This window comes from Callorhinus ursinus, unplaced genomic scaffold (assembly GCF_003265705.2).
Source record: "Callorhinus ursinus isolate GAN/ISIS: 27379988/994484 unplaced genomic scaffold, GSC_fseal_2.0 scaffold26, whole genome shotgun sequence".
NCBI lineage: Eukaryota > Metazoa > Chordata > Mammalia > Carnivora > Otariidae > Callorhinus > Callorhinus ursinus.
The window spans coordinates 6,922,099-6,938,166 of record NW_027397088.1 but is presented as its reverse complement, the minus strand read 5'-3'; positions in this window follow the sequence as shown (position 1 = coordinate 6,938,166).

Sequence of the window (16,068 nt, the reverse complement as noted above, 5' to 3'; positions counted from 1 at the left end):
GATATAAAATTTAAAAATACGTATAATAAAATAAAACCTCTCTCTACCATGAAAAACAATAGGCTTTCATGCTATCGTCACTAGTAATGTTAAGCAGAAAGTGACAGCTATTATCTGGGAAGTGTAAACTAAAAAAAAAAAAAAAAAAAAAGCCCAGGTTCACCTAAATAACCTAAATATTAAAACATAATATAAAAATGTTCTACTTCCACCATTTCTCTTCTTTAATCCTGGTTATATCCCCAAAAATCTAATTTAAGCACGGCCATGGTATCTATGTATCCTAACTAATGCTTAATGTTTTGTTCTGTTAGTGCTCCATACATGTAAAATAATAACACATGATGAAGTCCTGGCTGTATATTGCTTTTCAAAAATTAATATGTTAGATAATTAGGTATCCAAGAGGTTGCCTTCACTGTTATTATTTTTTCATTAGTGTTATTACTAATAAAATCTGCTATTTAAATCCCACAGCACACTAGGTCCTGTGCTGAATTGAGAAGCAGCAAAGAGTCCTGCCGAAAATAGGGATTGATCTGGAGCACTGCTGGTGAGAGTGTAGATTTTGAAACACTACTTGGCAGTATCTACTAAATCTGAACACATGCTGTGACTCAGTGATTCAACTCCTAGGTATATTTCTGACAGAAATGTGTACATACAGTTACCAAAAGATAAGAGTGTTCAAGAATATTCATAGAATTCAAAATAATAAAAAAATTTTTTTCAGGAATCCAGGTGAGACTTAACTGGGTGCTCTGGCTCGAGATTTCTCACAAGGCAGCAATCAAGGTTAGCCAGGGCTGTAGTGTCATCTGAAGGCTTCTTTCAGCTCATTCATGGGTTTTCTCAGACCGGCGTGCTGAGGGCCTCAGTTCCTTGCTGGCTGTGGGTTGGCGGCCTCTCTCAGTTCTTTGTCCTATGGGCCTCTCAATAGGGCAGCTCAGGACATCTAGCCTGCATCACAATGAGAAGGCAAGAGAGCAAGACAGAAGCCAAAACATTTTTGTAACCTATCCTCAGAAGTGACACTCATCATTTTTGTCATATTCTGTTAAAAATGAGTCACTAAGTCCAGCCTACAGTCAAGAGAAAGGAATTACACAGGGCATGAATATCAGAAAACAAGAATCATTTGGAACTATCTTAGTTATTCCTCAATGAGATTTGTGTAAGAAAATTATTCTTAGAAGTGCCAAGATGAAGCCACAGGTTCTGATTACATTAAGATTTTTTGGTTTTATGTTGTCCTCCTTCTTGGGCCTAAGAAGTTATCCATGCATACTAATTGAATTCTAATTAAGTTTCTTGGGGTTTTTCCTCCTCGAGACATCAACTTGAGGATTTACTTCTTGAAAGGTTGCCATCTGACCAGATCCAAATGAGCCTCTTTGACCAACTAGTACTTCTCTACCTAAGAAATATCTGGATGCCAGAGAGGGAGGAGTTGCTGCCTTCACTTCAATACCACATAGATACAGCTTAGAAAAAAACCCAGAAAACTAACAGTCTTCATCATTAATATTCGGGCTACCTTAGCTGGGGTTCACCTCATTGTATATAAAAGCCAGTAAATGCAGCAGAAATTGTGTGGTAAACCATATGTTAACACATGGAAAAATAATACCTTTTAATCTTAAAATTGATTATCTCTTCATCTCTGCTGTGCCTTGGCATGGCTTCCCTGACAATTCGTACCAAATGTTGAAATAAGTTGTAGTATCTGGCTGACCCATCACGATGATTTCCTTTGCCAAAAATGACTAACAGTTTCGAATGATTAAAATAAATCCCATTTAGGCAAGCATCCACTTTTCAACTTATAAAAGAAGGTCTGTGGTTCTGGTGTATACATCACTATGTATCTGGTACAGGATAGTCTGTCAGTAATCATTGTTGAATGAATGAATGGTCATAATGACCACCTAATGGAGCAGGGAAAGAGTGTTATTCTCCCTGGTACTTATAGTTCAGGCTAACCCTGTCATTCTGGCGACTCTCATTCAAGCACTTCCCATATGCCGCTAAAGTCCCAAAGCACTTTGTCTCTAGGCAATTTATTTTCTTTTTGCCATTCCACCTTCTGAAGTTGGCCCAAGCATTAAAGCCTAAATAATATAAAAGAGAATGGGGGTCAAGATGGGATGAGAATGAGAACTCTATCATTGAACACAGCTCATTTGAACATAGCCCATTGACTTTCTGCTCCTCCCTGGAAATGGAATATCCTGAAGCATTCTAACCTGAATTATCCTAATCAAGTTTTCCCAGAACCCTAACTCCCATTTTCCCATAACAAGCCCCCTCAAGACAATCATCAGAGAGTCAGAAATAACCTTTTTCTCTGCTCAGACTCCTGCCAAAGTGATTTTAAACAATTTTGCAGATAACATTAATCACTCTAGAGTTCCTTCAGTTGCTAAGACTGGGGTTCAGGATGAGGCTGGGTTTAGGAACTTAGAGATGAAGACAACAGAAAGGAGAGAAGCTGAGCTTTCATTTTCTATCTTCAAACTGGGCACCATGTGCTGACCTTCCCACAAATACAGCTTCTCACACTGGACCAAACAACCACTCGAGGTAGTGAGTCCTCACCTGGACATGCCGAAGCAGGGGTTGGGCGTCTAGCCTGTTTGTTGGTTATGGTTCCATGAGGTTCTGACCTAGACAAGAGAACAGATAAGATGGTTTCCAAAATCACTTCCAAGTCTAAGGATCTATTATTATCAGACCGTGCTTTTTATAACACCTAACATTTCCACATCAGCACGCTGAGCTGAAACACTCAGTGTGTCATTCAGTCTTTCCATGATCGAGATGACTATCATGAATTGTGCTTGAAGCATGTGTCCATAAACAAGAATTCTGTTACCTCTCTCATAGCTCATAACTTGGGCCTCATGAGTGAGCCCTTATAAACAACTTTTTATCAGATAAGAACAATATACTCTTGGACTGTTAGTAATGAAAATGGTAGAAGTAACAAGAAGAGACAGAGACTTCCCAGTTTATTAGCTGAGTTCCCAGGCTTTTTCCACAGCACCTGAGGCCCAATTTTTAATGACAATTGCCTTCCAATTAACAACCATGGATATTAGTAAAAGCAAGTAAAATAAAGGTCTGGAAGGAAAGAGATATTAAGGACTCAGCAACTAATAAGAATCCAGGCTTCAAAAATGTTAACTGCATCAGCATGTTGGAGGAGGTCAAATTTTCAAGAAACACTACATAAGTAAGGAGGCATAAATTCATTGGAAAACACGTGGTACTCTGTGTTGCAAGTTGACCACTATCCAGAATATGAATAAGCTTTGAGATAGCTAAGAATGAGAAGACAGTTTTGGGAGGAAAAACTGTCAGGAGCAAAACAGCTGAACACTGTTTGTTGAGATGGAGGCTGATCCTCCATCCAAGTTGGCTGGGAAAGGGGCTCCTTTCCATATGGGAAGTGTTAGGGACCCCTGAATAGGAAAGGTAGGCTAAAGTGGTAGACCAGAATGAATACAACAGTGAAGGACCTGGGCCTAATGGTGGGCACTACAAAATAGGGAGACAGGACATTTAAATAAGGAAGTTATCAAATTATCACCCGCTTCACAGCTCTACGTATACTTAATATTGCTCCACTTGATCTACACCTCCACTCCCAAGAATTAAGCAGTTTGCTCATTCTTTGGCCTTGGACCTTGGGGATCTTGTTTCTCTTACTTTATCCACCAGGGGGTGGTAAAAAGTCTTCTACAGTGCAGACCTGAGCTGGGCTGTTAACTATGAAGTGTCAGTATTTATATTTATAACCCTACTAAAAGTCATAGAAAATTGGGATTGTCTGTTCTATAAAGAATCAGCATTAAGGGCTTATGATATAATTGTCACTTTCTGTGTGCCTCATCTTAAGAGACCACAGGAAACCAGCCCTGGAGTGACCCTCAAACTCCACTCTCATGTCTGTCCCTTTGCCTCCCCTGAAGTAATTTTCAGGGAAAGAAAAAGCCTGTAATTCCAGGTATAAAGATGACTCATTTAATGAAATATAGATATCTGTTATTTCCAAATTCTTAGGGTGCTAAATGCATGAGAACTAAGCTTTCAGGGAAATCTGAATTAACAAAACTGATGCTATGAATAAAGGGAAATTTCTTATGTCTCAAAAGACCAAGTGCTGACACCATATCTCCTGATAGTAAATGCATTGGCACTAAGTCCTAAGAAAGAACAGGAGGGGCTGAGCAGACTGGGACCTGACCATGACTCAGTGCTGCCTCTTTTCATAGACTTCATCTCAGATTCTCAGTAGCTCTTTCCATGTGCCTTCTCCTGGCCTCAGGGAGGGTTTGCAGCATCTTTGCCTCCCCTGTGCATCCCTTCTCTACTTTGACTCATTTGCATGTGCCTGTGAAAACCATTCGATTTTGGAATTCTAGGAAAGGATAATGAAAGTAGCTTCATGGCCTCATTGTGGCTGATCCTTAAATGGATCCAAATTGAAATGTGGGCAGTGTGAGCACAAAAGCAATACCAACTATAGATTTGGGTATTAATGAAGTTTAAGGACAATAGCCTTTCTTTCTTAAAATACGTCATGAAGTTTTTTAAAAAAAAAAGGTAATATACATGCCAACAATAGCCTAGAAATAAGGATAGCTTAAAGTCAACATGGTAATATCTCAAAAACAATGTTTATGTGAAAGCAAGTTACAGAATAATCTATATATTATACCTTTTAATCAAAGTTTAAGAGCTTCCAAAGTAATACTCCACATTGTATCTGGCTGCATATCTATATAGTACAAATATGAGGCATTCATAAATAGCATAGACACCAATTTAAATGTTGTGGTTACCGCTAACAGAGATCGGAGAGAGGGACATAGAGAATTTCAGTCTGGGTTGTGGGTACACAGATATTTCCATATATTTAAAATATTATAATAAACAATTCTTTTGAAATTTAAAAAAAAAACAGTAGCCTCTCTCTCTAAAGATTCAGTCACTCTTAGCAGGACCTAATTTCTTTGACTTTTGATAATTTCCCTTTAACTCTACTACATTTAATTCTGTGTTTTATATATGAGGAGAAAGAAAGGATATGAAAAAGATGAGTGAAAAGTTATTTCAAAGTTTAATAATAAAGATATGCTTTTTGATAATCTCCTAGTGGTCTAGGTAGCTTACTCTTATAAATCAATAGTGATGATTTCATTATATAATTATATTGCTATCTCTTCCTCACAAAAGTTGCAGGAACAGAAATATGCCATGGTATGGCTATGATTTGGTGTCCTCCTCACTGGAAGTGTGTGGGAGAAGCAAGGTTTCAAATGTAAACAGCTGGAAGCTAGTCTGTGTACTTATAAACTAAGAGTTCACTTCTTATCAATACCAAATGAAAAAACTCTTCTATTAGATATACACTAAATATTAGAGCATATATAATTTTAAATATACCACATCTGTTTTGGGGGGAATAATATAAAATAAAATTTTGAATTTTTTGTAGATTACATCACACAAGCAAATTACATCAGCATGTGGACTCACATGTTTTACACATCCTAAAGTATCAGATCACATCTTAGCAAATTTGATGTGCCTAAACCTAATAAATTCTGGTAGTTCCAGATGAAATACCATGAAATTTTGCACTGATGCAGTGAAACAGGCTGAAGAAACAAGTTTTCCGGTGACAAATTCCTTCACATATTCACCAATAAGACATAATATATGTCATAATGGTAATTTGGCTACACAATTATACAACTAGGTATAACGTAGGAGTAATTTTAAAATGTATTCAAGTTGCTCTTGTTCATGCCCAACTACTAGATATATTTTGAGATATTTTCAAAATTCTAGATCATACTAAGATTCAAATGTGACTGGAAAGAAGAATCCTAGTGGGAGCCAAAATGTAAATAAAAGAGAGAAGACTTGTAGAAGTTTCAAAATGTAAAAACCTTCTTCAAGCATTTCTATTTGTCTTGCTTCTTCATATCATGCTTTCTTCTGGAATAATTCAAACAAAATACCTTTAGGTAGGGCCAAGCAAGGTGAAGTGACAATATCCTAGCATGGGGTGTTAGAACACAAGCACGATGAAGAGGGTACATATCTGGGAGATGGTGGTAACACAACATGGGCTATCAGAGCCTGAAGGGTGAGGAAGAGGTTTTCATGGGGTAGGATAATAACAGCAGTCAGGGAAATATACAGTATCAGAGCCCAAGCAGGATGAGGAGCAGTCTTTATAGGAGGATGGCATCAGCCCAACACAGACTGTTTGAGCCAGAACCAGGTGCAAATGATGCCCATGTAATGGGAAGGTGGTTTTATCATCAGCCTGGCACAAGCCAGTGGAACCCATACTAGGTGGAAAGGTACCACCATGCAGGTTGTCAAAGCCTCAAGTTAGGTAAGGAAGGCATCCTCATTGGAGAGAGTGGTTGTGGCAGCCCAAGGCAAAATATTAGAGCCCAAGCTAGGTAGGTTAAGTGTCTTTGCAGTGGGAGGGAAGGGTGGATAGGGGCTGGTATTGGTGACAGGAGACTGGTAAGTAATTATATTATAGATAGCTACAAATATAAAAAGGGAAAACACTAGAATGTGTTCAACACTCTGTAGGGTTGAATCAAAATTGGAAGTATTGGTGTGAACTCACGTTGTTGATAGATGATAGATAGATAGATAGATAGATAGATAGATAGATAGATAGATGATAGATAGATGATAGAGAAATAGATAATAGATAGATGAATATAAATATGTATATTATGTTTGTAATATACATACTTATATTCTCTCATTCTGTCCACTGTTACTGATACCTAAATAGCAATGAGCACACCTGACACTCACATCATGGTTTCTAAATACCATTTTCCACAGAAAGGAACCAAGATTTCTTGGAAAAATGGCTAACTCTAGGACTAGGGGGAGGAAAATACAAGATAAGCCTGGATTATCTTGTGGCAGAAAGTCAAGAAGGACTCCAAGAATGGTAAGAATATATAAATGGGACACGAAAGCCAGCTTGAGGGGACAACCACTGACTAAAGCTGGCACAGTTTCAGCACTGAAATAAACATAGTAACAGATTATAACCAATTGAATAAACAATGGGTCCTTGCTAATGTAAATAAATAAATAAACAAACAAAAGTGCCTATCTTGCACCAAGTCATGAACGGAAAAGGACGAGTTGAGTTAGAAAATAACCATTTAAACATTATGCTAAGTGAAATAAGCCGGACACAGAAGAACAAATACTACATGATACTATTGATATGAGAAATCTAAAATAGTCAAACTTGGGGCACCTGAGTGGCTCTGTCGGTTAAGCGTCTGCCTTTGGCTCAGGTCATGATCTCAGGGTTCTGGGATTGAGCCCGCCTGCTCAGCGGGGAGTCTCCATCTCCCTCTGCCCCTCCCCCTGCTCATGCTCTCGTGTGCTGTCTTTCTCTCTCACATTCTCTCTCTCTCAAATAAATAAATAATATCTTTAAAATAGCCAAACTTGTGGGCATCTGGGTGACTCAGTGGGTTAAGCATCTGACTCTTGACTTTGACTTAGGTCATGATCTCAGGATCATGGAATTGAGCCCTACATCGGGCTCTGTACTTAGCGGGGAGTCTGCTTGAGATTCTCTCTCTCTCCCTCTCCCTCTGCCCCTCCCCCTGCTCGTGCTTTCTCTAAATAAATAAATAAATAAAATCTTTTAAAAAATAAAGTAAAATAAAACAAAATAGTGGAACTCATAGAAATAGAGAGTTGAATGGCAGTTGCCAAAGCCTGAGGGGAGACAAAAACATGGAGGTAGCAGTCAAAGGATACAAAGTTTTAGTTATGCAAGAATGAATAAGTCTTAGAGATCTCCTGTACAACATAGCACCTATAATAAATAATACTGTGTTGTATACTTAAGTATTTGCTAAGGGGGTAGACCTTATGTTAAGTGATCTTATCACACACACACACACACACACACACAAAATAATAATAAATAAAGCAGATGAGAGAAATCTTTTAGAGGTGATGGATGTGCTTATGGCATGGATTGTGGTGATAATTTGATGGGTGTATACTATCTCTAAACTCATCAAGCTGTATATATTAAATATGCACAATTTTTATACATCAATACTTCAATAAAATGATTCTTTAAATTTTTTTAAAGAAAGTAACCAAATAAATAACCATTTAACAACCATCATAGTTCATTTAGTCAAGAAAAAACCAATGGATACTAGAATTAGTGAGTGAAAGTTTGATAACAAATGGGATATTTAAATATTCTCCCAAAATTTGCCCACAAAACATGTACTAATCACAAAAGGAAAAAAGTAACATTGAAAAAACCTGGCAGACATCACCTTAATCAAGTGATTGATGCTAGCATCACCAATAATTGGACAAATCAAAACCATGTGCCATTTAATATAATTCAATGAGACAAAAACAGCATGACTACTGTGATACTGTGGCCATATAAGCATAAGCTGAATATAATCATGAAGGAATATCAGCAGTATCTAAAGGAACACTTTACAAAATAACTGGTTCATAATCATCAAAAGTGTCTAGATCATGAAAAACAAGGAGAGATTGAAGACCTGCTCCAGATTGAAGGACTGTAAAGACATGATCCTTTTACCATAAAGGACATTATTGGGATCATTGTAGAACTGGAATGGGATCTGAGGATTAGGTAATAATGACACATCAATATTAATTTTATGATATTGATGGTTCTGTTGTAGTTATGTAGATAAATGCCTTTGTTTGAAGGAAATTTTTCTAAAGTATTCAGGTAGTGATGGGATATCATATCAGCAACTTACATTGAAAAGCTTAGGGAAGGAAACTTTTTGCATTGTACTTCAAGTTTTCTTTAAGTTTGAAATTATGTCAACAAACAAAAATGTCAAAAATTCTTACATTATTATAATGGAAAAAACCATGATAATCAATTTTAGGACTATAAGGAAAATAATAAGCAGAGTCAGGAATATATAAACAATAAAATGACAACAAAAATAAATGAATGAATGAATGAATGAATGAATGAATAAATAAATAAATAAATAAATAAATAAAATCATGAGAACCAGTACACTCACAACCAGGAAACAAAAACTTAAAAATAAAGATAAATAAAACTCATAGAGAAGATGATAGGAATAGTTAACAATACATGCAATTTTACAGTCCATAGAGCATATATGAAAGTGAGTGGCAGCTTCATTTGATGAATTTGTTGATTTCAATTTGTACTGTGATCTTTCCAAATGACCTGTTATAATAAGAAATAATTTCATTAGACATTCATTATTAAAAGACCGTTTGATTGTTAAAATTACGTATCCTACACTATTCAGTCTTCATTTTGCCCAAAGAGAGGTCTGGTATTTGTCCTCAGCTCTTGGGAAGTGATCGCTAAGCCCTTGGGACTTCCTGTCAGTTAAGGGTGTCTTTCTTACCTGGAGGCCTTGGACCACACCAGATAGCTTAACAATGTGATTTATGGTGGGGCCTTTGGGACACCTGCTATCAGCTTGACTTCCAGAGGGGTTGGAAACTAAGGTCAGTCACACAGGTGTCCAGCCACATCTATATGGCCAAACCACAGTAAAAGCTCTGTACACCAGGGCTTGTGTGAGCCTCTCTGGTTGGCAATATTCCATGTGTACTATCACCCATCACTCTGGGAAGAGTTAGTGCTGTCTACAACTCTTCTGGGAGAGACAACTAAAAGTTGGTGCTGGAAATCTGCTGGATTCTGCCCCAGTTGCCTCTTCCCTTGCTGATTTTAACCTGTATCCTTTTCATGTAATAAAGTGTAACTGTGAGTATAACAAAAACAAACAAACAAACAAATAAAATTATGTAGCCCAAAAATGATTACAAAGAATCAATCAGAATAGACTATGAAATTTAGAATTTTTATCTTAAAAATATATTTTATTAATAAAAGTTAAATTTTCAAACTACTATGAGATCTGGGGTAGCCTATTACAAAACTAAAAATTCTGTTATTGTTTTGTCATTGCTTAGAACAAATGAACTGGATAAATAAATATATTAAAATCTTTCAAAAGTTATAAAAATTCCACAAAGTACAACAACGATCTGTTTGCTTGGATTATACTTAAATAAATGAAAAATATATAAAACCAATATATTAATAATAGATAAGAAAGAACATAATTTTGAGGTGCTATAAGAAGAATAACAGTTACTACATTACTTATGTGATAGAGGTTTTCTCTTACATAAGTTATGCTGAAAATAACATTCTTCAAATAACAGAAATATGATTGGAATTGTCAAGCTAATTATTAAACTTTATCCATTTTTCATGATCACTTACTAGGGAAGAGGTGAATAAGAAAGAGAAAAAACTAATTTAGCCAAAATATTTCATAAAGAATTAATTGAAATAATGAAAAATGTGTACAAAATTAAGTCATAAATTGAAACTATTCTGTTATGGTAGAGTCTACAATATATGTGACAAGTGCTGATTATCTGGAGATTATTCTGTACATGTATTTTAGTGTAATATGTTATGAATGATTTTTAATATTTTTACTAACTGAAAACCAGCTGTGAGTTTATTAAATGAACTGAAACAAGATCTGAAGGATTATAATTTGTCACTGAACAACATTTGTATCTGTCAACAATGAAGCTATTGTGAATGGTGAGAACAAAGGACTCCAAGTTTCAAAACATTAGTAAGCGACTTCAACTTTTAGTCATGACAGAAAAGTGGTACTACTAGCACTTCATCTAGACAAAATTTAGGAAACAAGTATTTCAAGATGTTGAATATCTGGCAGTACAGAACTATGGTCCTTGAGAAGGAAAACAACAAAATGAGCTCAATGAACTCCATTATCTCTCCAGTTTTCTGCCTCAAACTTCTTTTCAGGTTTTACTACAAGAAGTTGGAGCTCAAATAAAATACAACAGTCCTGCTGAGCTGAGCGTTTGGAAGAGTGGAATTCAAGGCTACTGAGATGTCAAAATTTTGTAGAACAAGGCATCAGATTAAAGAGAGCTGTGAAAAGTAGGGACTTCAAAAATAAGCATATGGGTCCTCATGAGCCCTTCCCTAAAGAGCAAGCTGTGTATACACAGGCTGAGACTGCACACAATCAAGGAAAGACAGCTACTAGGAAAAGAACAACTACCAAGACCTGTAAACTGATCACCAGAGCCCTTCCAGGGCTAAGAGACAGCTGCAAACAAACAGCGTTCAGTGGAAATCCCAGAAAGATTATGCCTTAGAAAGAGAGCTAATCTAGTCCTGAAGTAAAGATTCCTCCTGACTCAACCTAATAAAACTTAAAAACTGGACTGAAAAGGATCAAGTTGATCCTCAAGAAAATTAATTGCTTATAAGAAAAAAATATTGTTTGTTAACCTAGACAACAAAATATAGACACTCAAAAATATGTTTATAGCAGCATCATCTGCATCTATATGTTTATAACAGCATTATCTGCAATAGTCAGATTATGGAAATAGCCCAAGTGTCTATTGACGGATGAATGGAAAAAGAAGATGTGGTATATATATACAATGGAATATTACTCAGCCATAAAAAAGAATGAAATCTTGAAGAAATCCACTTTAGGGGTCAGAGCAAGATGGCGGAGGAGTAGGAGACCTGGATTTCGTCTGGTCTCAGGAATTCAGCTGAATAGGGATCAAACCATTCTGAACACCTACGAACTCAACAGGAGATCGAAGAGAAGAATAGCAAAAACTCTCTGAACAGAGAAGCGACCACTTACTGGAAGGTAGGACGTGTGGAGAAGTGAATCCGAGGCGATATTTGGGAGGATAGACGGCGCGGGAGGGGCCTCCGTCGGCCGCTTCTGGCAAGTGCTAGAGCCGCGGAGCACAAAATCGGAACTTTTAGAAGCCAGCTCCGCTGAGGGACGTCGCTCCAGTGGCTAAGCAGGGGGTGAAACCCTCGCGGGACAGTGTGGTCTCAGGACCCTCGGGGTCACAGAAAGACCGGGGGTGCCTGAGTGCGGCAGAGCTCCCAGGTATCGGAGCAGGGAAGCCAGCTGCAGAGACGGAGCCGAGGCACAGACTCTCAGCTCGGGGTTGCCATAAACTGTGATCCGCGGCCCAGTCGGGCCACTGCTCCTCCAGCAGGGACCCAAAAAGCAGCAGAGCCGGGGAGACTCTCCTTCCTCCCCGGGGAGGAGTGGCACGGGAGTGCACCGCAGGGATCTGCTGGGTTTGGAGACTCCACACCGAGTCGGGTGCCAGAGATAGAAATGCTTGGTCACAGGCTGGGTGAGCACAGAGTGCGGCTGGAGACCGGGGAGACGGGAGTGACTGCTTTTCTCTGGGGGCGCACTGAGGAGCGCGGCCCCAAGTTCTCAGCTCATCCAGGGTGGAGATTGGGAGGCCACCATTTTCACTCTGGTCCTCCAAAGCTGTACCGAGAGCTTGCAGGGAACAAAAGCTCCTGAGAGCAAACCCGAGCAGATTGCTTACCCCAGACCGACAAGGGCGGGACAATTCCACCTCCGGCAAAGACATTTGGGAACCACGGCAACAGGCCCCTCCCCCAGAAGATCAGCAGGAACAGCCAGCAAGCCAAGACCAAGTTTACCGATCAAGAAGAACGGGAGAACTCCAGCGCTAGGGGAATACTGCACATAGAATTCATGGCTTTTTTACCATGATTCATGAGTTTTGCAAGGTTAATTTTTTAACCGTTTCTTTTTCGAATTTTTCTTTTTCCCTTTTTCAACCAACATTTTATTAGTCCCTTTTTTAAAAAAACATTTTTTATTTTTCATTTTTAGAGTCATATTTTATCCCTTCATAGGAGTTACCCTTATTTTTGGCATATATATATATATAAGTTGTTCTCTCTTTAAAATTTTGAGATACAGTTTCTTCTAACAGATCAAAATATACCCTAAATCACTAGTGTATGGCTTTGTTCTAGTCTCCTGCCTGATCACATTCTCTCCCTTTTTTTTTCTTTTCTTTTTTAAATCTTCTTCTTTCTTTTTTCAAACAACTTCTTATCTATCAATTCCTTTAATAAAATCTTTTATAATTTTCATCTTTACAGTCATCTTCGATCCCTTCATTATATCAACCCTTGTTTTGTACATATATAAGTCTTTCTTCCTTTAAAATTTTAGGAGGCACTTTCTTCTAACAGACCAAAATACACCCAAATCTAGTGTGTGGCACTGATGTATGCACTAGCGTGATCATATTTGATCATATTCTGTTTCGTTTTGTTTTGTCCTGTTTTTGTTTGTTTTTATCTTTTTCTTTTTCTTTTTTTTTCTCTTCCTTTTTTCTTTCTTTCCCTTTCTTTTCCTCTGGTTTCAGGTCTTTTCTGATTTGTATAGAGTATATTTGCTGGGGAGGTTGTTAACCTGTTAGCATTTTGTTCTCTCATTCATCTATTCTCCTCTGGACAAAATGACAAGATGAAAGAAATCACCTCAGCAAAAAGAACAAGAGGTAGTACCGTCTGCCAGGGACCTACACAATACGGACATTAGTACGATGTCGGACCTAGAGTTCAGAATCATGACTTTAAAGATACTAGCTGGGCTTGAAAAAAGCGTGGAAGTTATTAGAGAAACGCTTTCTGGAGAAATAAAAGAACTAAAATCTAACCAAGTCAAAATCAGAAAGGCTATTGATGAGGTGCAATCAAAAATGGAGGCACTCACTGCTAGGATAAATGAGGCAAAAGAGAGAATCAGCGATATAGAAGACCAAATGATGGAAAATAAAGAGGCTGAGAAAAAGAGAGAGAAACAACTACAGGATCACGAGGGCAGAATTCGAGAGATAAGTGATATGATAAGACGAAACAACATTAGAATAATTGGGATCCCAGAAGAAGAAGAAGAGAGAGAGAGGGGGGCAGAAGGTATATTGGAGCAAATTATAGCAGAAAACTTCCCTAATGTGAGGAAGGAAACAGGCATTAAAATCCAGGAGGCACAGAGAACCCCTCTCAAATTCAATAAAAATAGGTCAACACCCCGACATCTAATAGTAAAACTTACGAGTCTCAGAGACAAAGAGAAAATCCTGAAAGCAGCTCGGGAGAAGAGATATGTAACCTACAATGGTAGAAACATTAGATTGGCAACAGACCTATCCACAGAGACGTGGCAGGCCAGAAAGGACTGGCAAGATATCTTCAGAGCACTAAACGAGAAAAATATGCAGCCAAGAATACTATATCCAGCTAGGCTATCACTGAAAATAGAAGGAGAGATAAAAAGCTTCCAGAACAAACAAAAACTAAAGGAATTTGCAAACACGAAACCAGCCCTCCAAGAAATATTGAGAGGGGTCCTCTAAGCAAAGAGAGAACCTAAAAGCAGCAAAGAGCAGAAACGAACACAGACAACAGACAGTTAACAGTCACCTTACAGGTAATACAATGGCACTAAATTCATACCTTTCAATAGTTACCCTGAATGTAAATGGGCTCAATGCCCCAATCAAAAGACACAGGCTATCAGACTGGATTAAAAAACAAGACCCATCAATATGCTGTCTGCAAGAGACTCATTTTAGACCCAAAGACACCCCCAGATTGAAAGTGAGGGGGTGGAAAACCATTTACCATGCTAATGGACACCAAAAGAAAGCTGGGGTGGCAATCCTTATATCAGACAAACTAGATTTTAAAACAAAGACTGTAATAAGAGATGAGGAAGGACACTATATCCTACTTAAAGGGTCTATCCAACAAGAAGATCTAACAATTGTAAATATCTATGCCCCGAACATGGGAGCAGCCAATTATATAAGGCAATTAATAACAAAAGCAAAGAAACACATTGACAACAATACAATAATAGTGGGGGACTTTAACACCCCCCTGACTGAAATGGACAGATCATCTAAGCAAAAGATCAACAAGGAAATAAAGACTTTAAATGAAACACTGGGCCAAATGGACTTCACAGACATATTCAGAACATTCTATCCCAACGCAACGGAATACACATTCTTCTCTAGTGCCCATGGAACATTCTCCAGAATTGATCACATCCTAGGTCACAAATCAGGTCTCCACCGGTACCAAAAGATTGGGATTATTCCGCGCATATTTTCAGACCACAATGCTTTGAAACTAGAACTCAATCACAAGAGCAAAGTTGGAAAGAACCCAAATACATGGAGACTAAAGAGCATCCTACTAAAGAATGAATGGGTCAACCAGGAAATTAAACAAGAATTAAAAAAATTCGTGGAAACCAATGAAAATGAAAACACAACTGTTCAAAATCTTTGGGATACAGCAAAGGCAGTCCTAAGAGGAAAGTATATAGCAATTGAAGCCTTTCTCAAGAAACAAAAAAGGTCTCAAATACACATCCTAACCCTACACCTAAAGGAGCTAGAGAAGAAACAGCAAATAAAGCCTAAACCCAGCAGGAGAAGAAAAATAATAAAGATCAGAACAGAAATCAATGAAATAGAAACCTAAAGAACAGTAGAACAGATCAACGAAACTAGGAGCTGGTTCTTTGGAAGACTTAACAAGATTGATAAACCCCTGGCCAGACTTATCAAAAAGAAAAGAGAAATGACCCAAATCAACAAAATCATGAATGAAAGAGGAGAGATCACAACCAACAGCAAAGAAATACAATTATAAGAACATATTATGAGCAACTCTATGCCAGCAAATTAGATAACCTGGAACAAATGGGTGCATTCCTAGAGATGTATCAACTACCAAAATTGAACCAGGAAGAAATAGAAAATCTGAACAGACCTATAACCACTAAGGAAATTGAAGCAGTCATCAAAAATCTCCCAACAAACAAAAGCCCAGGGCCAGATGGCTTCCCAGGGGAATTCCACCAAACATTTAAAGAAGAATTAATACCTATTCTCCCGAAACTGTTCCAAAAAATAGAAATGGAAGGAAAACTTCCAAACTCGTCCATTACCTTGATCCCAAAACCAGACAAAGACCCCATCAAAAAGGAGAATTACAGACCAATATCCTTGATGAACATGGATGCAAAGATTCTCACCAAA